The following is a 25,409-nucleotide window of genomic DNA, read 5'->3' as shown; positions in this document are numbered from 1 at the left end:
CACAGCATATCTGTTTAAGTGAATGAAGAGCCGGGGACATACGTGCATACGTAAACAAGCTTGCGGCACTCAGGTGCTGGTGCATTTACGCCAGCATTTACGCCATATACGCCAAAAATTGTGCGCACTCTAAATCAGTACCGAAACGCAGGGAGTGGTATAATGACCGTAACTGCGTTTACATTTGGCAATAAATGGTCTCGAAGGGGACTGGCGGCCTATAGATCCAAGTACAACGGTCGGAGGAAATTTTCGAATGCGGCAAGCAATTAAACCAAATGTCAAAGGGCACTGCTGAACTGCAATGTAGTTGGTTGAACTCATTCCCATGATATTTACCAAATATCTCGTCTCTGACAATAACTGCCCATTCATTGAGACAAATCGATTACGCATAATCTTCACTGTTCATGTGTTAATTCTTGCGATAAGATGTAATCGCAAACATTTGGCGCTTCATCTTGAAACAAGACCGGTAAGCGCGCTCGTTCTTGTACGGTAGAATAAAGAACGCGAACATGCACCGACATGTGTGAACTACTGGAAGGTGACTGAAGATGAAGGACCTATTACCGTGCTAGTACTGTGTATACTGTCAAAAAGAAGAAAAAAATAATACGGAAAGACAGAATGCCCAGTGTCGAGATGTAACGATTCAAGCTTTATTTCTTTTTGACCTAGAATGCAACACCATTAGTTCCATGTGCTTTATGCATGGGTAATGTTATGACACAACTCATTATTTACCCGTTCATTACATGCACCAACCAGCCCAAATTATCACTGTACTAGAGCTTATGGACGCATCGCAGTGCACTGCTTTGCACTTTATTGTAGCACAGAGGTTTACTATCGCCAGTAGCGAATGCTTTGGTTGACCTCCCTGCCTTTCAGCTTTTTGAATTCTCTCTCCCTTTTTATAAAACGCACTAACTTGTGGGAGAGAAAGCGTTCTCCTCTTTTAGAATTCAATTAATTGTCAAGCAATTATATTGCAGTTCGAGTAACTAGAGCACAAATGCGAAAACGAAACCGATTCTGTTCGGTTCTCCGCGCTCAGAGTGCGGCACCAGGGGGCAGCACGCGCTGCGCGTCCGTTGGAGTGGCGGACGGAGCTGCACATGTGTAGTCAGCCGGCATTTTTCGAGTCGTGTTGTAAGTGTTGTTAATTCGCCGTAAATATCTCTTGATTTGTACTCAAGAGTGGAGCAAGACCCCAAGGAAGAGAGATTGACGCATCGGGAGCGAAGAACAGAAACGATGGATGGTTACGCTGCTTGGGTCTCGGCACGTTCGAATTGGCAAAGTTCCGAGTTTGTCGCTGTGTCGTGTACGCTTGTGGGCTCGTCATTTGCCGTCATCGCGCGGAGATATTTGCGCTGGATGTCTTTCACTTCGTGTACAAAACTCTGCACGCTGCGGCATCGAAGAAGTTGTCCTGTGTTTGGGTGCACGTATGCGCTTGGACACGGATAGCCTGCTTGCTCTCAACGGGTGTTCAACAGTCTACGCGCGCTCGTAACTTGCTCATGAGGTAAGCCCATTTTAATCTTATTTGGTTTGCATAACGTAGGTGTTAAAATGATGTGTGGTAAGCCGGTGTCGCGAACAGAAATATTGTTTCAAAAGACCACTATGCAACGTCTTAGGGCAAAAATGACGCATGAATGGGGAAAGGGATCACCCTATCTTTTCAGATCGATTCCAGTCGTAGCGCGATTGGCTCGATCGCAATTTCCGTGAGGTACTTCTAACCTTTTGTTCACTCGCGTTAAAAGCGTAGAATAAAACTGCGTTCAGTTGAGCTCTTGTATTGACGCTTGTATTGGCTTGAGAGCATACTGTATCCGATACAAGAACTTCTGTTAAAATACGGAAATAAATGTTCGAGGCAATAGCAGTCGCTCACTACCTGTGATCGTTACTTTCTTGCTTGGGTGCACGTTTTAATTGTGACCAGAAAAAAAAGTTCTTTGCTCTGCTGTGTTTCCTTGGTGCAACTTTTTGCGGTGCAGCAAGACGTGTTCCTTCGAATGATGTCTGGGCAGTCAAGGCATTCGTGTCAGTAAGCAAGCAGTAAACGGGGTATCAGTGCGAAAAAATTTGGACCTACAAGAGAAGCGAATAGTATCATCATAGACTCTTTTATTTGACGAATAATTCAGTTGTTTTACTAAAGCGGAGTGGATATGCATGAAAGTCAGATTGTATTGATACTCAGCAAAAACAAGGTAACTTATCATTACTAATCAATCCTTTTCTTTTACTAAAAGGCAAGTTGCTGTTGTGCTGGAGCTGAGCAGAGGTCTGCTGCCTGCAATGGGTCCATCTCTCTCAAGTTATCGCAGTATTGTAGCTCACAAGGTGAGTGGATTTTTTTTCTCTTAGCTATTTGCCACCTAAATCATGACCGTTTACTTAGCTGTGTAGGTGATCACTGTTAGTGACATTGGAGTGCTGGTGGACCAGCACTCCTTTATGATTGCAACGCATATGACAGAGTGCAGCTGTGGCAGTATGCAAAGGTGTTAATCTATAAGCCAAATTAGGTTCTTTGAGGTAATATGTTAATATATTGATGACATTGGATTGTGGTCTAGCAGGCAAAAATGCTAAACAAGAAGAAATTTTAATTTGCACTTGGTAAGATGTGCAAGCAATTCAGGCTGTTATACATGAAATGGGACATTTGTAGATGTCTTCTACAGTGCTGCAGTCCTGAATTGCTTCAGAGTTGAGTGATACCACTATAATTTCTCTGTAGAGCATGCAGCACAGTTTAGCATTGGGGGAGGCTGGCATCAACAGGCGTCTACTTACTGTGAAGTTCAAATGAGGTGTTACTGTTAGGGTGAATATATATAATTTATGGTTTAATTCTAATCTTGTGTCAGGCAGACATAGTTTACCCACTTGGTTAAACAATAGAGATGTAATATCTATGTATACAAGTATTACCCATTGATTTATGCCATTTAGACAATGGCATAAATGCGTGGGTAATACTTGTGTACATAGACAATACATCACTATTGTTCAACCAAGCGGTGCCCCTGCATGCTAAATTTTACAGGGCTATTATTAAGTAATGTCAGCTTTTGTTGTAACATTAAGGCACCTTTTATATTATTACAGATTACCACCATTGTGCACCATCATAATGTGATATTTACACTAAATGTATTTGACTTTGCTATAAAACCCTGCACAGCAGTGCATCATGAATTTTTTTTTATAGTTTCTGGCCTCAGAATGCACTTCACGTTATATTCTTGTTTGCAACAAGACTATAATGCAGGTTTCTCTCCTTATGTTTTGTGGCACTTCAAACTGCGGCGAGCTAAACCACTGGGCAGCAATACTGGATACGCTACTGCGTGTGGAGCTGTCTTCAAACACACACAAGGAATACATCATTGCTTTTTTAGCTCAAAACAACGGACACAAGAAAGACGACAGAACAAGGTGCTACTCTCAACTGACATCACTTTATTGCGTCCCTCCTTTGTGATGACGCAATAAAGTGATGTCAGTTGAGTGTACCGCCTTGTGCTGGTCGTCTTTCTTGTGTCCATTGTTTTGCGCTTAACAAAGTATTTATGGATTCACACCAACTAGCCCGCCAACACATAGTGTTGCGGGCACTTCTGAAGTACTGTCTGTCCAATAACCTTGGTGGCATGGAAGCGCCGTCCACTTCTATGCGTTGCTTTCTGTTTCATTGTGGCATCACATCACATTATAATCATAATGTGTATGTACTTTTTCCAAGAGACCCATATTCCTATCCTTGTGTTATATTTGCTGTCGCATTATTTATGTGCAAATGACTGACCAGTGCTCCATGCTCCATTTTATCGCAAAGTAAACTACTGGTACCTAAACAGTTCTGTATATCAGAAAACCAAAGCTGAACTGCCGAACAGTACCAAGCGGCAGCCTTAGTGCAGTGTCAAGTAGTCAGATTTTATTGGTCATGCAGAGGTGCACAGGATAGCTCTTTATTACTTGCTGAATAATTAAGCTGTGTGAAAACTGAGTATTTACGTAGCTTCAACCACATGCTATTGGCCATTGCTCCTGCCCTCATCAAATGTGGAAGATTATCACGGCATTTCCTATTCTCTTTTTCCTTATTACGGTGGGATTACTGCATGCGTAAGTAGGAAACGGATCACATAGGCAATCAAAAGCCAACAATGTGTAAACATGGAACATTGATTGTACAGTTTGATGACCCAGAATAAGTAGAAATACACCATAAATGATTGACAATTAACTTTTACTTGACACAGGGCTAGAGCATACAGTAAGCATACTGTATGCTCATACGGTGTCACATCAATTTAAATTTTAGTGTAGCTTTACAGTACGCTTCTATTGTTGCATTCTGTCAGAGGAATGGTAATGTTTCGCGTGTATAGCAACTAGACTGTCTATATACAGTAGTAAAAATGTGTGAACTGTATTTTTTAATGATTTGATAGAATGTGTAGCACAATAAAGCCAGACAATCAACGCACGGTGATGTGACTTTCTCTGCACATGTTGCAGGTTCAAAAAAAGTATGGTGGAAGCTGTTGCCAAGGTTCCGACCAGAAAAGACAGCCAGTATAAAAGGGTACACGCCACTGATCTCTACTACAGGGGATGAACAGCACATCGAGCGCCCTCGACTGAAGCTGGTCTTGTCCCGGAAGTTGGTGCTTCACAACTTTGCGGCAGCACTTTGTTGCACGGGTGTGTGGCATTTCTTCCCCTAACATGCCTGCCTGATGTGCCATAACCTACCCAAGCAGTGTTTCGAGGTGTCCAGAATTTTTCCATTGTAGTGTCTACAGTGTCGCTAACATAAGTGGCTTGCAATGGAAACACTGGTAAATCAGAAAAAACTTGATGTAAGAGAACACTATCGTATACGGGTTCAGATTGTCATAAAAGTGCTTACCAGACGTGTAGAGACCTCCTAAAATGTGAAAAACCACAAAGAAAAGTTTTTCGGCAGCAATATTATCTGATCGCACGCACTAGTTAGTCCACCATATGCCCTGCTTCCAGGACAAGCGACTGCATGACATTGCATTTCCACTGGCTTCACCTGCATCCGGTGCGGTGTGCTGCATCCAGCGAAACATGTTAGAAATCAGTGGTGCACAGTGTTTTCTGTCCCCTTTCTCGACGCCTACTGAACACATGTTAAACTGTTTCCAAAGCAGACAAACAGAGGGAAAGGGCTCTGAACACATTGCATTTTAAAGTGGCTGGTACTGGGTAACGCAAGTACTGTGGCATAGTAGATTTGCACCAGGCAACCTGGGCGCCCAAAAAGGCTGCTGTTTACTTGCAAATGGCCAACATAATGTGAGCATGTTGAAGTACTTTTTTTTTATTCTCATCGCTTATTTAGCTAATGGAGACAGCTTTCACAACTGAAGAAGCCTTGGAAGCATGAAACACTTCACAATACCAGCTTCAATATATCGTGTCTGCATCACAATTTCATGGCTGCATGAGTGAACCCTCTGGTTAACATGTAAGAGAGTTCATGATGTTTGCCATGCATTATCCACTTTATTTAGAGGTCAACCCTATCTTGAGATTTAAGCTGATGTTGCGTTTAGAGAAATTATGGCCGAGAGCCAGCTTTTGAGAATACAGATTGAGCTTGACAGATTAAATGCCAGAACAAGTCGTTGAGGATTTCAGATCAAGAATCTTCAAGGGCCAGTTCATTTAGTGGTGTTAATATTCTGCTCGAAGTTGTTGATTGTTACGTTCATATGGTGCCCAAGCATTGCGGTAACAACTTCACTTGGAGTACATAGCAAGGGTGTATTCAATGTAAGCTTCTGGCTTTTTTTCTGTGTTTTCAAAAACTGGTTTCTTGTTCAGTTTAAATTTTCAAATTTTGCATTGTTGATTAGGTGTTGTGTCCTGTTTCCTTTTCCTGCAGCTTCTTAGTTAAACATCTGAATAGTGAACACAACTTGACCTTTTGCTTGATTGTCTAGATTACATGCCCTCGATGCAAAACAATTTCACTTCAAAACTGCTCGTACCATACTGAAAGAATAACTTTGAAGCAGCCATAGCCACCAATAACACGCAAGAGATGATTATGAAAATTTTAATATTGTTTTTGAGGGTGTCTTAACTATCATGCACCAAGATTTAGAAATATGTAAATGCGATGTAACTAGACAAAATGAAGGTGATGTTTGCCATCGCTTGGAGATACTCTGATTATATTGTGCATTCTGCCTAATTACATAATTCTTAATTAGTTATTAAATATCTCAAATAATTAAATGAAATGTGTCAACGAAAAGTTGTAGAGCAATATGAAAGCCTCCTGATACACTTTTTTGTTACTCTTACTCATTGTGTGCTACATAAGTGTTTTTCCAAGGAATAAGCCTGCGAATACGCATAAAGTGTCTTGAGTGGCCAGTCATGTGTCAGTTTTGTGGTGCAAAGCCACGAATACAACTTAAATGGGTTCTTTTAAGAAAAAGACTTAGCTCAGCAAATTATCTTTCTATGTGCAGCCTGTGGAGACAAGGTTTCTTAGACATGGCCATGGCCCTCAAGGAAGATGCCGAGGCGACAGGCAGTTCCTCCAGTGACCGTGAAAAGGTGCCCTGGGGCACAAGTCTGGTTTGGCACTTCCACCTTTCTCCTGCAGCTTTTCTGTCTACTTAGCTAACCAGGTGGGTCAATGATGGCAAAGGGAAAAAAGAATCAACAGCATCAAACGCAGAACTTGCTCAAGCTCAATGCATTTTTGGTGTGAAGTGTTTCCCTTATCATTTATCAAAAAACGGGTAATAAGTATATGATATGGTCTTCACACGGACACCTCTATCCCACAGAGAATTAGCTGTAAAAAAAGCAGCTTATGAAGGCTTGAATATTAGCGAAGATGATGTGGCATAGATAGGATAATGATTATGAATGTTTCTAATGAAGGTAGTGGTAGTAGAGTGAATAATCAGAGTTTATATATAGATTGAAAGACATTTCATTCCAATGCCAGAATTTTAAATCATCCCAAATAATTCTTCCATTTTATAGTCTTTATTTTATAGTTCTTGATGCTTGCTTCTTGCTGACATCATTCTTATGCTGCATAATTCACCTGTTATAAATTCCCTATTTCTCCCGTTCAAGCAACTTTACATTCATCATAAGAAACCTCGCAGATGAGTTCCAGAAACTTGCTGATGAGATTAGGGGGCGGCGTGTACCCCAGGCTTAGATATGCATTCAAGAGCCTCATATCTTGCAAATGTTAGAAATACTCCTGCTAAGCAAGTTCTTGGTGTCATACAAGGTTATTTGCGAATACGAATTTGCCTAAATTTAGGAAACAGTCAATATAAAACATGTCAAGCGATATCGCTGACGGTACACACACATTCCAACTGAACTAAATACAAATAAATATAGCACCAAATGCAGAATCATTGGCATGATGCCATTCTTTCAGAGGAATAAAATCTGTCCTGCATTGTAAATCTGGAATCCTTTATAATCCAGACTACTAAATACTTATGAGGGTTGTGACGTAAAATATGCATGTATTTATTCCTCGTTTTTTTTTACTTTAGGACCCGATAATGCTTAAACAGCAGTGAAAGAACTGGGATCACAGTACCTAATACTTTATATTGCTCCAGAAATCCGTTTCTCTGCCGATCGCAGCATTCGACACTAACAAGAAGGCACATGACACTTAGGGTGGTGCTATTCACTTTAATTGTTTGGGAACGAAACCCATAATGTACATGTTATGGCCCTGCGTGTCATTACGTTTGAACAACAAAAAGGTAGGGGGTTTGCGTTTTGCAAAACTGCATGGAGGTTTTCACTGTGTGCAATTAAAATTAGGAACCTTCCCAGCTCATACTAAATGCATTCTCCAAAGCTTTAGGTTATACAGGTGCACTACTTTACACAGAACACACTCTTTTCCCTCGTCACGGCTCACACTCTTAGGCAGAGTTACACCCTTTGAAGTGCCCCTTCTTCCACACAACGATAATTGTCATCTGCCTTTATGCATTTCCTTTCTTTAACGCTGCGAGCCCTGTGCTTTCCAGTAATGAACGGCATGCGCATTATCAGCATGATAGCATTCCCGACAGCAAAGTAGCGGGCGTGGCGTTTTCAAGAAAGGAAACGCATCAAGGCAGATAACGATTATTGTTGTGTGGCAGAAGGGGCACTCCAAAGGGTGTAACTTTGCCTAAGAGTGCAGGTGGTGATTCAGATTCTTCAAAGGTGTTTCATTGTATGGGATGGCACATCGCGCTTCTCTTATTTGCAGAATATTGCATTCCAATTGTGTCATATGAGATAAATCCATTAGAGAGCTTTAGCTTGCCCTAAATTTATTACAGCTGTGTACTGGTAAACTGGCCGCAGCTTGCAGTGCTTGCGGAAAAACAATTGTAACTGCCATATTATATGTAACTGTTAGTGCACAGGCATCGGCAGCAGCAATGGTTAGGGTACACTTGTTTCTTCTATTCTGCGGTATGCATCCTCCACCAGAAAGTAGTTTTTTTCGTCTTCCTCTTCTGCCATATTGGAATGTGAAATGGGGTGTAATTTGTAGGATATACTCTTGCATAAACTTCATGAGCATTTATTCTTGTCTGTGCCACAGATCATTGTTGCTACCACTGTAAAAGCAGGGTGCCTGTTTACAGCACCCGTAGGGAACAATCTGTGAATCTTTAACGAACAGTAAGGATAATGAATAATCGAATAATTTTTAGTAATTTTCAACAAATTTAGCACTCTTTGCTTTCCACTATGGTGTTTTTAAAACTCTAATCTTGGCACAAGGTTTGAGTGCAGGATGTCATTTTGTGCGAAAGAGTACACTTGTGCGCATAACACCTCATCGTCAACATTCTGCTGCACAGAATGTCATTAGCTTTCGTATGCATTGGTCACTATCTCACAAACCGGTTGCTCCTTTGTTAGTTGGAATGTAGCATTTATGTAAAGCACATTTGATGTTCCAACAAAAAGCATTGTGCCCTCTTATCCCCTAATTCTCCTCATTTGATGCCTAGTGTTGTAATAGCATGGTTGACACCATAAGAGTCAGTGTGGTGAATAATTGTGTCTGGTGGAGTAGGGGGTGTACGTTAACTTAAGCAACTTTTCCAGATGACTTGAATCAGTATTGTGGAATGCTGTTTTTTTTTGTTCAATCACTGTTACCAAGTTTCACTTTGGTTGTGGCAACAAGTATAATGTAGTTCGCTAGCACTCCTGTCAACACATATAATGTGCAGGCATCTGTGTTGAAAAAAAGACCAGCTAATGGTTTGCCAGGAGCTAAGGTCCATTCAGACCATTAAATTTTGAACTTACACTGGTGGAAATAACTGGTGAATGAAAGCACACCCAGGAGAGCTGACCATAATATTTTCTTTCATTATAACACTGCTGAAGCTTTGAACCGCATTTGAACTGGCTTGTTTAAAAAATGACCCATTTCCTTGTTCAAGTAAGACAAAGGTTCCACAGGAAGACAGAAACTTGAAGCCGTTAACAGCAGCATGAATATAAACAGCGTTCGACGTTTTGCAATCTTGCACCTGGTTATATTATCCATCCCATTTTTTTCCACAGGCTGTTCTTTACTGTTTTATGGTCATACCCAGTTTAATTTTAATGTCCCTATTTTTTAATATTTGGTTAATATATCTTTTCTTCATTGGCTTTCAACAAAATATATATTCATAATGTGCCTTCATTTACCATTTGCAGTGATCTTAACCAGATGCATCTTGATACAAAATTTATTTTCCTTAATTCTTCGTTTTCCTTTTCCAAAAGTGCAAACTGTTTATCTTGATACCTATTTTGTCTTCTGGGAAGATTGGGTCTACTGGATTAATGACTGCTTACATGTGTACATGTACATCGTTTTCGGTTTTGGTCACCCCTACTCTTGGCAAGTACTGACAGCATTGCTCATACCCGCTCCATCACAATCACCACTGCTAAGCACACCCTTCCTTCCTTTATTTTAACACTTTGGCTTCTCTTGACCTATTATATGCACCAGTTACTTCTCCCCCAATGAGGCTAGGGGCCAGTGAGATATGCACAATCCAAAACAACACAGCCAAGGAAAATATTTGCTACCCTAATGACAAGCACCTATGTCGAAATGTTGGCTACAGCAACATCCCTTGTTCCAACAATGTTGATCTACTTACATGTTTTTCTAACACAGAAGTTACTGCTTTGTCGTGTTCTGTGATTATACTTTTTTGCTGCTTTCTTTAGGATGAATATTCACGAATACTATTTGTTTCTCCTAACAGCAGCAAGTTTATCCTTGCAAGCGTTTGGAGTCAAGAACAACTTTCACCAGGAAGAAGTGCAAGACGAGTGATTGAAGAAAATAAAGTTGCTTCTGTGATCTAAGAACTTGAGGACTGAAATGTTGCACCTTTTTGTATATATGCTATGCAGTGCATTCATATCACAAAGTGCAAAGTGTTTTATCTCTGCAGCCATGTCAGTGTGTTGGCAAGACAATTTTCTCAATGGTGACCTGCTGCTTTGACTATGAGCTGCCTTCATGACATTTGCATTAAAGGAGATGTACTATCGTGGACAAAAGTACCCTGGAAGTGCGAGCGTTGACCAAATTGCATTTCTGCTCAAGACTGCTGAAAACAGTGGGTCACGTATGCACATTCTGAACGCAGATGGTGGCACGGCTGATCCCAGCAAATAGCACACCAATAAAATTCGGTCAACTCTCGCACGTCCTGGGCAATTTTGTCCCCGATGACACATTCTTCGAATAATGGATATGCTCTGCAAGATGAAATACGGGAAGCACCTGTACTTTAACGGATATAGTACAGATTTAGCATACGGAGTCTTTCGTTTTCTGAATACGGCAAGCACCTGTTTTTTAACGGTTATAGTACAGATTCAGCTTACAGTGTGTTCCGTTTTCTGAATACGAGAAGCACCGTACTTTAACGGTTATAGTACAGATTCAGAATACAGAGTCTTCCGTTTTCTAGATACAGAAGCACTCGTATCTTGTATTACGGTCTCTTTTTTACAGTTGTCCGTACTACGGAAATGACCGTTCTTAATTTACGGAAGAGTGTTCGGTCACAAATTACCAGCAAATTTTCTGTAAAGTAAGGCAAATTTTTTTTACAGTGTAAAGCAACCTTCCGGATTAAATGCGCAAAAGGAAAAGAACTTGGAGGAACAACCAATCGTGAGCAGTGGGCGCTACCGCATACCAGAAACAGAAGAACATCTAGATATGCTTCCACCACCCCCCTTGCAAGTTTCGCCGACAGCAGGCATACAAACGCCGGCGAACAAAGAAGCCTCGAATCACCAGAGTAGGCAAGATTCAAGAACGACGCCCACCAACAATCCCGTAAAGAAAGAACAGAGACAACGATCTAGATCATTAAAAAAAAACAGACACCAAGAACAAGGTCATACAAAACAAAGCGAGAGCCCGAACACGCAAAGGAGAAAGAAAGGGGAATGGTCAAGTAGCGAGGGCGATGCTAAAACGACGACATTCAAAAAACCCAGAAAGATATCACCCGCAATTGAGAAGGCAGATTCCTCGGACAGCGACATGGAATTGGCTGTACAGCGCGAGAAGGGGGAAGCGGGGGCGGTACTGTACGCCGCCCTTCACACACAACAACAGAGGCTGCTACGTTAAGCACGCCTAGGCAATGTGAACGGGACGAAGTAGCTCATGCAATCATCATCAGCTGATAAGATTGGCGGCACCAACCGCAAGAGTTATCGGAAGGCGAAACAGAACAAGCGGAAAAGGCAAAAATACGAGCGCAGCAAAGAGCATGAAGAAACGCCAGTTGACAACCAAATCTGACACAAAAATCAACCGTCCTTCGGTACCTCCCACTTTCGGTAGAACTGTTTTTCATCTTTCTTTTCTTTTGCTTCTGTCAATGGAATGCCTCCATTGCGCAACATTCAATGTTAGAGGACTCCGCAACCCCGATAAACAAAGACAATTAATTTCATTCGCCCGAGAAAAGGGCATAGATATCCTTTTTTTACAGGAAACGAATATACGTACTCCACAAGATGTGGTATCCTTTCGTCGACAAAACGGAGTGGACGCCTTTTTCTCTCTCACATGTTCCAAATCGTGCGGAACAGGAATAGTTTTTGTGTCTGGCCGCTTTCGTAACAGGTCCTTTTGTACCTATAACACGAAGGGCCGCATCATATGCCTGGATATGTACATAGGTAACCAGAAAATCAGAATAATCAACGTGTATGCACCGGTTTCTAGGAACCTAACGAACGACTTTTTTAAAGACCTCTGGGAATACATACCCACCAAGTTACCTTGCGCGGTGGTGGGAGATTTCAACTGTGTCTTGGAAGCTTTTCGTGACATCAGGGGTCCAGGACAGGGGAAACCCAACCACCACGCAAGGGAGCTACGCAAATTACTGGTACACCACAATATGTCAGACGCCTGGGTAGTGGCGCATGGCAACTCGTTTGGGAGTACACGCTCCTGTGGGACTACACAATCACGTCTCGACCGAGCATATTTCTCTTCGGAATTGATCTCCGAGGTTTTGGAAATCCACATCATAAATGGCCCAGAAGGACGCAAATCTTTCAGCGATCATAGACCCCTTAGTTTCAAGATCAAAGGACAGAGCGGACCAGAGCCTTTACCGAACAGGTGGAAAATGGACGTGAATCTCATACGGGACCCAGAGGCATGCCAGAACATTAAACAGAACCTCGCTAGATGCATGGAATCTACTCCAGAAGACACAGAGTGGGACAACTTGAAAAATCAGTGGAAGGACATACTAATGGGAGCAGGAAAAAATAGAAAACGGAAACTCACCGCGAAACTAAATGAAATTTCCAGAAGGATCCTTATAATAGAAAGAGGAGGCGAGTTGACTTATTGTATGGAAGAATATCTAAGCGACCTTCGTGACAGATACAGTGAACACATGAAAGAAATAAAACATGGGTCGAGCCAACCGATGGGACTCCAAGGACAACAGTTCATAAATGAGGGAAACATTAAGCGTGAAGCCAATCAAATGATGGTAAAGACCAACATCAGGCGAATACGTTCCAAAAATGGGGATATAATAACAGAACAGACAGCAATAGAAAAGATCTTTGTGGATCATTTCCAAGAAATCCTGCAGGAAAAAAGACGGCCAACCCGCACCTACCACAACCACGTGGCTGCCTCAACTCCCACAGATAAAAGACGAAGACAAAGATCACCTGTACGCACCAATCACAAAAGAAGAAGCCTTGCGCGTAATCAGCCAAATGAACAAAGAATCGGCTCCCGGGCCGGATGGAATCCTTGTAGGCTTTTATCAGGAGTTCTTTCCGGAAATAGGCGAACGTCTAGTAAAAACATTGAACGACGTCATTAAGAATCACAGAAAACCGGCATCCTTCACCCAAGGAAGAATTGTCCTTCTTCTCAAGGCCAATGCTGACCCACTTGATATTAACGCCTGGCGCCCAGTGACGTTGCTCAACTCAGATTATAAGATAGCTACGTCAATACTAGCAAGCAGACTAAGCAGTATCACACCCACGATTATATCTGAATTCCAGTCAGCAGCGATCCCGGGCAGGTCCATTTTTGCGGCCTTGACTCACCCGCGATGTTTTTGCCTACGCCAAAGCGAAACAGTACAAAGGAGCATTTGTAACTATCGATCAAGAAAAAGCGTTTGACAACATGCGACAGGAATATATGTTTAGTGTGATGCAGGCTTTCGGCTTCCCACAAGAATTCATTGACATTATCAGAACACTTTACCGCGATTCCCAAAGTGAACTCCTAATTAACAACAAAGTATCTAGACATTTTAGCATCAACAAGGGCGTGCGCCAAGGTTGCGCCTTGTCGCCCAGCTTGTTTGTGTTAGCGTTAGACCCCTTGTTGCGGAAAATAAACGAAGAAACAAGAATCAGGGGCTTCCCATAGCCGGGAAACCTAGAAGTGAAAATCTCTGCGTTTGCGGATGACATATCCCTGTTCATAAGAGATGAAAACAGCTACAGAACAGTGCTACACATTTTCAATGAATACGCCACCCTCTCCGGTGCAAAAATAAATGAGACGAAAAGTAAGGCACTCCGATTTGGCTCCTTTAATGAACCAGAACTACCCGAAATACAATTTTTAGAAGCTGTAAAAGTACTCGGAATCTGGTTTGAAGCAGGAGACGTATCGGCGAAAAGCTGGATAGAGCCCCTAAACAAAGCACGGAAAGCGGCAGAAGAGACAACACCCCCGCAACTCAGTCTTGTAGAGAAGGCAGAGATAATCAAATCCAGGCTGTGCGCACCCGCTTTCTATGTGGCGAGAGTAGCACGAATGCCCAGACTAGTAGCTAAAAAACTGGAATCCCTCATAAGTATATACCTATGGCAAAAGAAGACCGCACCTCTACCCCGACGAATTCTGCGGCTACCTAAATCAAGGGGGGGCCTAGCCATACCAAATGTAGCCCAGTCGGCCAGAATTCTAGCGGCCAAAACACTAGAAACGCTGATAAACAACGACCAATATGTGGGTATCACGGCCATCCATTATTGGCTCAGCACACAGGGCCGCTTTGTAGCGCCAGTAAAATGGTATGGTCCGCGTGCAGAAAGGCCACTGGAATTTTATAAGGATGCAGTCCATACCTGCAGGGCGATGGAAGAACTGTGCCCTGACACTCCTATAACAGAAGTCAAACCAGCCGAAGTCAATGCCGCAATGGCATTAGCAGAGCTGGAACTAGGAGAAGTGATGAAAAGCACACTGGCAAAATGGAAATGGTGGGCAAAAACGGACCTACCGGGGCAAATACGGGACTTTGAATGGCAAAGAAGATGGGGCGTGCTACCCACAAAAGCGCGACTGAAACAGCTGAGGATAACTGAGACAGACCATTGTCCTAACTGCGCCAAGCCAGAATCCCAAAAACATGCCCTCAAGGAGTGCGGGCCAGCCAAAGCGGTATGGAGAGTGGCAAGCAATACATTCAAATGCAGACTGCTCCATCCGGGGACCAAGAAATCCGGCTTCGAGAAGCTATTGTCACTTATCCTCATGTTTTGTATTTGGAAAAGACGAGGACTGGCTGAACTGAGGAGACGTCCGCAAAAAGCTGTCTACCCTGTACTAAAATACACCCGGATTTGGATGAAAAATATTTTATCCAAGGAACTCGCGAGAAACGGCGTAGACCAATTCCTTCGCAAGTGGCACACTCGGTTTTGGACAGTCAAAAATGACAAGATCGTCGCTCCCATGAGCCACTTCTAAAACCATGCCTCCCGGTCCCCTCCTAGTGATCCATTACTCTCCAAGCTAGGAGAGACACTTCAAACACACTAACACAATGTAGACGACGACAATACAGGGAGGGGAGTAAAATACGAACTCAACAGGAAAAGAGTTCAGGCTTGTTTTAGAAATTGAAGACAAAATACTTGAATTGTTTGTCTATAGGTAACAATCCCCAAGGGGGTCTGGTGTTGTTATTGGACTTCTTGCGTATTGACAATTTCGTAACTCACATTGTGTACTGCATATGAACCTCTGTTCAAGCAAGGTGTAAATAGCAACTAATCCCAAAGGCCTATGTCAATAAACCTTCCACGGAGAAGCTACTCCTGTATATATCATGATCATGTATGCATTGTACATACCATCATGTGTATTTATGGTCTATTTTGTTTTAAGCTGTGTTTTTCAGTGTGATGTGCATTAGAGCGATGTACATAGATATTGGACATGGCAGTTACATGTTAATAAAATTCCCTGTGTGTAGTACATGCAGCTGGCTTGACCGGCCTTTGCTACACTTATCATTGTAGAGGTGCCCGGATACCTGCCCGGTTATAGCAGTGTCTTTCCCCTATCCCAGCCCTTTCTTTCTAGGCCCTCGGCTCCCTGCTGCACTGCCTCCAGGACAGACCACGTGCTGCTACCTGGTGGCCCCTGGACGACCCACACCGGCGCGCTTCCTGGTCCTGCCGCTGCCAGGCGCTGCCTGCTGCCTCCCGGAGACTCCTGCCCTGCTCGGCCTGACCACTGCTTGGAATCCGGTGCTGCCTGCCTGCGGGGTGCCTGTTGGTCCTGCCCTCTCGACTGGTGCCGTGCTGGGGCACAACCGGCTGGCCCCTGCCCTCGCCATCTTCCGTCATGGGCCTAGCCCACTCGCTGCCACCCCTAGTGGCCCCCTAGCCTTCGGACCTGGCCTCCTTTAAGCAGAGCCGCTGGGTCCGGAAGGTAAGACCATCCAATGGATCCTGGGGGCCACGGCCGCATGGCCCATGACCACAGCGAGGACGATGGCGACCCCAACACCCTTGGGCAGGAACGCCAGCCGGCCCGTGAGGATGGCACCCTCACGGTGTTTTTCCCCGTGCCCCACACGTCCGCTGCTGCGAGGAGGGCTGCCGAGCTGCATACGCCGCGGCAAAATGGACAGCGCGGCGGCACCTCCAACGGCACCTCGAACTCGAGCACGGTGCCAGAATCCGGCGCACCATCAACGTATGCAGTATCTGCGGCGAGACACTGGGGCAAAGACCAGCCTCCCACGCCTGCCTGGCTGCAGCCAACTCGACCGCCCCCCCTGCTGCCCTGCCACACCAGTGTGGCAGTTGCTCAATGTCCTTCCCCACAAGGAGGCGCTTGAGCAACCACGAACAGTGGCACAGTTGGGAGGCGGCACTAGCAGCCAGGCGTGATCTCGCCGCGGGTGCTCCCTCTGGTGCGTCGGAGCAGGACAACGACGGCACCCCCCAACAGAGCACGACAGCACCGATGGTCCCGTTTCGGACCCTCCCGAAACACCAGCAGTGGCCACCGAGCAGGCCGCCGACCAGGAGCCGTCTCCTGTGGCGCCTCGAGGAACACCCGGACAAAGCAGCGATGACGAGATGGCCGAGGCACCCTCTCAGCGGACGCCAACCTAATCGGGGCAGACCGCGGCCTCGGCCACTCCCTCCCCAACACCATCGCTGCTGTCTAACCGAGGCAGCCCGGGAGCAACAGCCTCCGAGGCTCACGAGCCGGCGGCCATGCAGGAGCTCTACCTAGGCAGAGCAGATGTGCAGGACCATGATGGAAGCACCCAGGACTTCGGGACCCAGGAAGAACATGCTGGTACCACGCGGCCAGAGGGCAGTGCATGGACCTTAGCGGACGAAACGGCAGAGCTGCGGGCATTGAGCCCGTTGCCTGAGTCTGCTGGGGAGTGGGCACTGTTTGAAAACATCCTCGACCGTGCCACTGCAGCCGCAACAAAACACCTGCGGCTGCCAGTCGGGGACTCGCGCCAATCACGAAGGCGCGAGGTGAACCCCGACAACCCCCAGCAGATCCAAACATTGTACAGAAGGAAACGAATTGAATTGTACAGAATTTTGCCAACGCCTTCGGCTCGGTCGCCCATCAGGCCCTCGTCGACGCTGTCTGCGGCGCCGGCGCGGGGGAGGCCTTTCCTACCATCGTTGAAGACCTCTACCGCGCCAACACCAACTGCGTCGTGGCAGCAGCTGGCATTACGGAGCCAATCACCATCGGAGCCGGGCGGCCTGCTTCTGAGCACCTCTGAGCGGCCTGAGGGGCCTCTGAGCGGCCTGCTTTTCAATCTGGTGGTGGACCCGGTCATCCGTGCAGTACAGGGAGGCGATAGGCAGCACAACATCCTTGCCTACGCCGATGATCTGACGCTGCTGGCCGCGGATCCCACCACCCTGCAGAGCCCCTTGGATCGTGTGACTGCCCTGTCGGCCCGGCTTGGGCTGCGACTGAACGCCGCCAAGTGCCGGTCTCTACACCTGTGTGGTCGCCACCCCGTGGGTACACGGCCCACCTCTTTCACCGTGGGTGGCGACCCGATTCCGTCGCTTGGTGACTTCGAGGGGCCCAAGTTCCTTGGTCGTCCAGTGGGGTTCAGGGTGCTACCGGACGAGACGACGGTCGACGAGGCCATCCACCTAGGCAGAAAGCTGCTCTCCTCCATGCTCGCCCCATGGCAAAGGCTGGTTGCCATAGAGACATTCTTGTATCCAGCCTTGAACTTTGCCATGAGGGTGGGCCTTGCCAGCAAAGTAGAGTGGCAACGCCTGGACGAGGAGCTCCGCCCGCTCATCAAGAAGACCCTGTACGTGCCGGCCAGAGCTTCCTATGAATACTTGTACGGAAGCTCTCAGGCTGGCAGTGCAGGGATCCCACTTGCGGCGGAGCTCAGCGACATCTGCCGGATGGATGGGGCCTTCAAGCTACTGACGTCGACAGACGTGGAGGTCCGGGAGCGTGCAGCCGGGGACCTAGAGGGCGTCGTGTCCAGGGCGGCTAAGAAGACCCGCGAACACCGAGGACATGGAGGCCTACCTCTCAGGCGAGACAGAGGGCGACTTCCGACAAACGTCCACACAGGTCCAGTCTTTGTGGACGGAGGCCCGGAAAGCCTCCCGTCGCCTCTCTGTCGCCTGGGAGCTGTTGCAACATGGAGCCCGCATCAACTGCGGAGAGGCCTCCGTGTCAGCGAGCAACCGCCACAAGCTGGTCAAGACCATCCGGGCGCTCCTCTCCACCGAAAGGGACAGAGCTCTGCATGACAAACCAAACCAGGGCAAGGCGATGGTGTGTGTGGCGGCCGACCCGGCAAATTCACACTTCATGAGGTCCGGCCGTTACACCCGCTTCATCGACTGGCGCTTCGTGCATCGAGCCCGACTAAATCTCCTCCCCCTCAATGCCACAAGACTCTGGGCACCCGCAGCCGACAAAAGATGCAGGCGCTGCGGGTACGGGGAGGAGACACTGCCGCATATACTCTGCCATTGCATGCGGCAGAGTCGGGCCATGACGGAGCGTCAAACCACCATCGTCGCCAGAAGAAAAAAGGCTGCCTTGGGGAGGTTCACAGTCATCGCAGAGAACCAGGTCGTGGGCACACTACATCACTCAAGCCCGACCTGGTACTGGCCCGTGGAGAGGAGGCACTGATCCTGGATGTCTGTTGCCCTTTCGAGAACAGGCTGCAGGCGTTCCAGGACGCCCGGAAGGCTAAGGAGGAGAAGTACGCCCCTGTACAGCGTCATCTCCTCCGGCGGTTCCAACGCGTGACGGTGGACGCGGTGGTCGTCGGCTGCCTTGGCACCTGGGATCAGGGGAATGATCGCGTGATGCGCAGGCTGTGCAGTAGGTCATACCTACGGACACTCAAACGCCTGTGCATCAGCGACACTATCAGCGCCTCTACAAAGATTTTTAGAGCCCATGTAGGCACCTATTAGATGATCTTATGTTTTTAGAGAAGCGATTTTTGCTGTTTTACACCTTTACAGTTTTAGCCTTTTATTACTAACACCACTAACTAGCTGTTTAGTCATTTGTTTGCCTGTTTTAGATTATATACCTTTTATCCGTTTTTTCCTTGGTTTTGTAACACATATTTTTGATGTATTGTAACTAGCATAATACAAACTCTGCTCTTATCAGCTTAATATCTGATACGGGTTCTATGTGGACCCACGATATTAAACCTATTTTTGGAAGTTGGCGGAGTGCTTGAAGCCTGCTTCACCTCCGCCGCAGGTCGGCCCGGTATTGCACTACCTCCGGGATCGGCCCCCGCTCACTTAGGTGAGACTTCATTCAATCAAAATGAAGAACACAAGCTCGAAGCGAGCACTGACTTCACACGCACCATTCCTATACCATACGCAACGATGCCGGTTCGCGGACCACGAGCGTATTTAAAGGGACACTAAAGGTTACCAGAAACTCAAGTTAAAGTGGTAGAGCAATGTTCTAGAACGTCTAAGGCGTCAATATAATCGCGAACAGAGCTTTAGTAACCGAGAAATTGAGGTAAATGCATGACACGATTTGAGACCCCCCAGCGACATTCCGGTACTAGCCCGATGACGAAAGGACTCCTCACAATTTGTGTTACTAATATTCAACTACTCGTATTAAAAATATCATTTCATTCGATTATAAGACGGAAAAAAATGCTACTTGTCCACGTCTATTCGATTCTAAGAAAAAATAACCTTTTGACGTTACCCTTCAGTAATATGAGTGTTCGAAAGGTTTCGTTTTCGCTCGGCTCTGCGCCGCGCACGCTTTGGAGTTTCAGTAGTTTCGTTATCGCGTCGTGCTGTGAGGGTTCTGCTGGCTTGCGAAACTTTCATTTGGAACAAGCAGCGAAAATGCCACGTCCATGCGATGTCGCGGGAAGCCCTCGTTGCTTTCCCGCTCCGGAGAGCCGGTGTCGAGGCCGCCGTCGTAGTACGCAACGACGCCGGCAGTGCGAGCCCTCAGCAGCAGGTCGCGCTCGTCGGTGCTCAAATCGCTGAAGTTGAGCCCACCATCGCGAGCCAATCTGTAGGTGTCAGGGTCTATTGCGACGAGCGTCGATGTTAGCGTCATAGAATGAAGTACCAGCTTATGGGCTTCTTGCGCTGGAGTTTGAGGTATAGTAGCGGCGCCTGGTGGCGGTGCGGGAAACAACATCTGGGTCGTGCCAGCTTGGGTCGTATTGAGCCCTGGCTGTGGCGAAGCACGTTTCTAGGCCGAGTTTTGCGTCGATTCGCACATTTTTATGCCCTGTTGCGAGTGCGAAAAGGCTCGTCGCTTCTCATAGACCACGCCGACCACACTGCGAGCTCGCCGCAGCCTATAGTTTAACGAAAACGGACTCTCCGTGTGCCGTGGGACGTAATGTGGGACGTAATTCATTTCTCCTTCCGCTAGCCACCATACTCCCGCTTTCGCTCTGCTGTCGGCTCTGTCTTGGCTCTGTTTCTGGCCGCGCGTTCGCGTTTTGCGCAGAAAAGCCGTAGCGCCGTCTGCGGACGCCGTTCTACTCACCGATGGCGCAACGTCACTATGAGACCATGATGTCAGTACTCCTCGATCGGAGGGCGGGCGATTTGAACTGCGCTAGAGGTACGCGGACGCTTCAGGACGCATTTTCTCTTAAAATAAGTCTCTCCTTGGCACGAAACAAGCGTTTCGAGGTTTCTGTGATGGTATTTCAACAGTTTACGTTGACTTAATAGTAACCTTTAGTATCCCTTTAAACGGCCACTCCACTTCTGTGTAGCGTCGCACTTCTTCCCGCGCAAATGAGACAGCCGCACCAGCAAATTTTTAATTACGGCCTTCGAGAAAAATAAATGACAGCAAAAGAAAGAACCAGGAGGGAGAATCGGCAAATTATATGTCTAAGAAATCGAATTGTTATTTATCCGATGTTTCTGTCTGCTGTAATGAGCCACTGTAGGACGGGGAAGGGGGAGGGGGTGAATGATTAGCCCTGGGTCTGGCAACCAATGTGAAGCCCACACAAAACCAACACTGGATTTTAGAGTTCACTATTGCTTGGATCCGTAAACCACAGCGCCAACGCAAGCTCGCCCTGCCAAAATCCGCTGCCCTAGTGGAAGAAAGATTCCCTATGAAAGAAAAATAGAGTGCCCGATTTCTGGCAACTACTGTGCAGCCTTTGTGTGCACATTTTCGCAGCAGTGGGAGCGAACGCCTCGAAAACAAACTTGTCGTGTGGCCAAGTCTTGCGAAATATATTCAAGGGTTCAAAGGTGCTCCAGCTTTCCATCTTGTATGTTATGAAGACCTGTTGCTACCTTTTCATCATCCTCCTCCTGGCTACGCCCACTGCAGGGCAAAGGCCTCTCCCATAATTATCCAAGTACCCCGATCACGTGCTAATTGTCGCCAGGTAGTCCCTGCACATTTCCTAATCTAATCTGCCCTCCCAACTTTCTGCCACCCCCTGCTACGCTTCCCTTCTCTTGGAATTGAGTCCGTAACCCTTAACGACCATCTTCCCCCCCATTGCATGCCCATTTCTTTTTTTCATGGTTTAAACTAAGGTGTCATTAACTCGCGTTTGTTCGCTCGCCCCTCAATCTGCTCTATTCCTATCTCTCGTGACGCTACACCCATCGTCGTTCTGTAAAAAGCTCTTTGCGTCGCGCTCAGTTACCCTTCGGTAACCCTTAAAGCTTTCCGTTGGGGCACTCGTGGCATCTTTCTCGTTTAAGTAAGGCTACTTTTTTTCACTTTTGGGGGGGAAACTCTATGTGCTAGGCGCGATTGTGTCCCCGGCGCCGCTCTCAACAAGTTGGCGGCGCCCAGGCATTTTGCCTGTTGGTTCGGCTTCACGCAGAACACTCCCGCAGGGCAGTGAAGTCGCGTTGAAGGGGCAAATAGTAGCGCAGTGAAGTGCATGCACGGGCGAAAAACGCAAATATTAGCCAAAAATACAACCAAGTCGCCAAATACGAACTTCCATTATTGGAAATTCGAGTTCAGTTTCTGCATTGCGTTCGCCTAGAGAACATAAATGCGAGTGCCACAGCAGCCAAGTCAAAGCTTAGGATCGCGTATCATTTTTTTTGCCTTTTACTCCTGGCCTGCGTGGCATGCATACGAAAGTTATGATATAGCGAAAACACGAAATAATGCAGTGCGGCTGTATCAGATCTATTTTGTGCGCTTCGTTCTTTGTGGACTACAGCGGTGTGCGTTATGAGAAAGTTTCAGTGCCCTTCTACTGTGATCTGCGAAGCTACATTTAAAACCACATAGGTTTGTGCGGTTATTGCTACAAACTGCGTGTGGGTGTGTTTGTTTTTTTTCGCTACCAGCGATGGGTTATCGCAACCGCGATCGGTTCTGCTGCTACGCTGGAAGCGTTCTTGCCAACGGTTGGCTCTATACGCGACCCGTGACGCGTGGTCGGCACATTCAAGCAGTCATTTGCAAACCGTTCCAAGAGAAGGATGCACTCCACTTGACGATTGTACGTTTTGACCCTCGAGGAAGCGCCGCCAACCCGCCTTTTCTATAATACGATAAGATTCAGAGCGACCGCGACCACTGGTCTTTGTCAATGCCTCGGGCACAGTTCTTTTTTTTTTTTAAACTCAGATACTCAGGCGCGCCCGTGTTCACGCGCACCTGCTCTCTCCGATAAGCAGGGAAGCTCGGTTGGGGTGGTGTCGGCCCTTGCGCATGCGCTGCTGAGCTCGTCGCTTCGGCGGCCAGTCGACGCTGGCGCGGTACTGGTAATGAACTTCGACGTGCATGGTGAAACGTCACTTTGTATTGCCGCTGTAGACTAGCAATGCAATGTGTTTGCGAGCGATTGGAGAAATGAAAGAGCGGGCACTGTCATGCCCTTCTAGAGCAGCGGAAATGTTCCTCCAAGCACTAGGTTTGAAAATTTGCGCCTACGAACATGAACGAAACAATGAAAACGGTCTGTAGCTGCCTTCGCTTCATAAAATTCCCGTACGTAGAAATTTGCGTGCGCAAATGACAGCGCAAAAGAGAGAAACCATGTAAAGAAGAATGGCTGCCTTTCGCGTGATCTCCCGCATGAAACCTAATTGGATAGACTAATTTTAGCCGTTCATTTTGATTTGCCGAATTTAAGCCGGAACACTTTCTACACGCGGTCTTAAGATTTGAATGGCAATCAAAGACAACCTTTTTTTTATTTCTGTTTGTTCTATCTGAAACCAAACTAATTAAGAACGCCATTTCAATCTTAGATTCGATTAGATATCGTGACTGGTATGCTGAAAAATCACGCCTTGCGTCACGTCACCCCTTGTATGAACATGCTGTTAACCTTCGTGATCGCTGCATTAAAAATCGCCAGTTCCCGAACTTTATTCGCGCCGATGATGCTGGATTCTTATTGTAATGATTAGATAGAAAGCGCTTGTTCTACGGCTTGCTTTAAGGAGAAGAAAAACATCATTCAGGAATGGATAACTCAAAACAACCGAAAAATGTGCAGGCTACAATGAGAGTACTAAGAATACTGAAAAAGATGAAATCTAAACATCCTGCAAGGAGCCAACAAATGCAATTGAACCAACGAACTGAAGTGAAATTATTTCATCAGGACATGCCCCGAAAAAACGCGGCCACTTTCAATGATCACTTGAAATCTCATTACTTTTTCTTTTTTTTTACAACGGATATTAATTATATTCCCAATGGCGGATGTGAAAATTTCGGAGCGCGGCATTTTCGAAACCTCATGGCCTCGGACGCTTTCTCTCTTGTTTAAGTATCTTGGTGGTGGCGTATTGGTGCAGATGGAGAAAATTTTTGCGCACATAATTTATAAACCTGTGGTTCATTTTCTTGAAGAACACAAGGGCTGACAAACGACCAACCAGCACACAATTAAATTGGTATTACGCACGATTTCGCAGCCGCAGTAACAAAAGGGTCGTAACAAACGGACGCTCAGTGCGATTTCACGTCTCTCAAAATGAAAAAAATAAAAACGACTGCACAAATTAGGTTTTCCCATACTGGATGGTTTCGATCAGCTTTTGAACAGCTCTTCCTTAAATTGAGTTGGTGTTGATTGCGTAGGTGCGGGCACCTGTTGTTAAAGGGACACTAAAGGTTACTATTAAGTCAACGTGGACTGTTGAAATACCATCACAACCTCGAAACGCTTGTTTCGTGCCAAGGAGAGACTTATTTTAAGAGAAAATGCGTCCTGAAGCGTCCGCGTACCTCTAGCGCAGTTCAAATCGCCCGCCCTCCGATCGAGGAGTACTGACATCATGGTCTCATAGTGACGTTGCGCCATCGGTGAGTAGAACGGCGTCCGCAGACGGCGCTACGGCTTTTCTGCGCAAAACGCGAACGCGCGGCCAGAAACAGAGCCAAGACAGAGCCGACAGCAGAGCGGAAGCGGGAGTATGGTGGCTAGCGGAAGGAGAAACGAATTACGTCCCACATTACGTCCCACGGCACACGGAGAGTCCGTTTTTGTTAAAATATAGGCTGCGGCGAGCTCGCAGCGTGGTCGGCGTGGTCTATGAGAAGCGACGAGCCTTTTCGCACTCGCAACAGGGCATAAAAATGTGCGAATCGACGCAAAACTCGGCCTAGAAACGTGTTTCGCCACAGCCAGGGCTCAATACGACCCAAGCTGGCACGACCCAGATGTCGTTTCCCGCACCGCCACCAGGGGCCGCTACTATACCTCAAACTCCAGCGCAAGACGCCCATAAGCTGGTACTTCATTCTAGGACGCTAACTTCGACGCTCGTCGCAATGGACCCTGACACCGACAGATTGGCTCGCGATGGTGGGCTCAACATCAGCGATTTCAGCACCGACGAGCGCGACCTGGTGCTGAGTGTTCGCACTGCCGGCGTCGTTGCGTATTACGACGGCGGCCTCGACACCGGCTCTCCGGAGCGGGAAAGCAACGAGGGCTTCCCACGACATCACATGGACGTGGCATTCTCGCTGCTTGTTCCAATTGAAA

At 46.6% G+C, this 25,409-nt stretch overlaps 1 long non-coding RNA gene, 1 other non-coding gene and 1 pseudogene across 2 annotated transcripts; all 3 read left to right on the top strand.

Moving 5' to 3' along the window:
* Positions 1 to 928: 928 nt before the first annotated feature.
* On the top strand, positions 929 to 10,458 carry LOC142567812 (uncharacterized). The gene is made up of 5 exons (XR_012825242.1): positions 929 to 1,534; positions 2,274 to 2,364; positions 4,555 to 4,740; positions 6,549 to 6,710; positions 10,353 to 10,458. It is a non-coding gene; the product is annotated as an uncharacterized LOC142567812 (long non-coding RNA).
* Positions 10,459 to 18,084: 7,626 nt separating this feature from the next.
* LOC142567791 (uncharacterized) lies at positions 18,085 to 19,429 on the top strand (annotated as a pseudogene).
* A 91-nt stretch (positions 19,430 to 19,520) lies between these two features.
* On the top strand, positions 19,521 to 19,709 carry LOC142567860 (U2 spliceosomal RNA). Its single transcript, XR_012825269.1, has one exon. It is a non-coding gene; the product is annotated as a U2 spliceosomal RNA (small nuclear RNA).
* Positions 19,710 to 25,409: the final 5,700 nt, after the last annotated feature.

The sequence above is a fragment of the Dermacentor variabilis genome, unplaced genomic scaffold, assembly GCF_050947875.1.
Source record: "Dermacentor variabilis isolate Ectoservices unplaced genomic scaffold, ASM5094787v1 scaffold_14, whole genome shotgun sequence".
In the NCBI taxonomy this organism is placed as follows: domain Eukaryota; kingdom Metazoa; phylum Arthropoda; class Arachnida; order Ixodida; family Ixodidae; genus Dermacentor; species Dermacentor variabilis.
The sequence above is the reverse complement of the archived record's forward strand: the minus strand, read 5'-3'. Positions and strand labels throughout refer to the sequence as shown.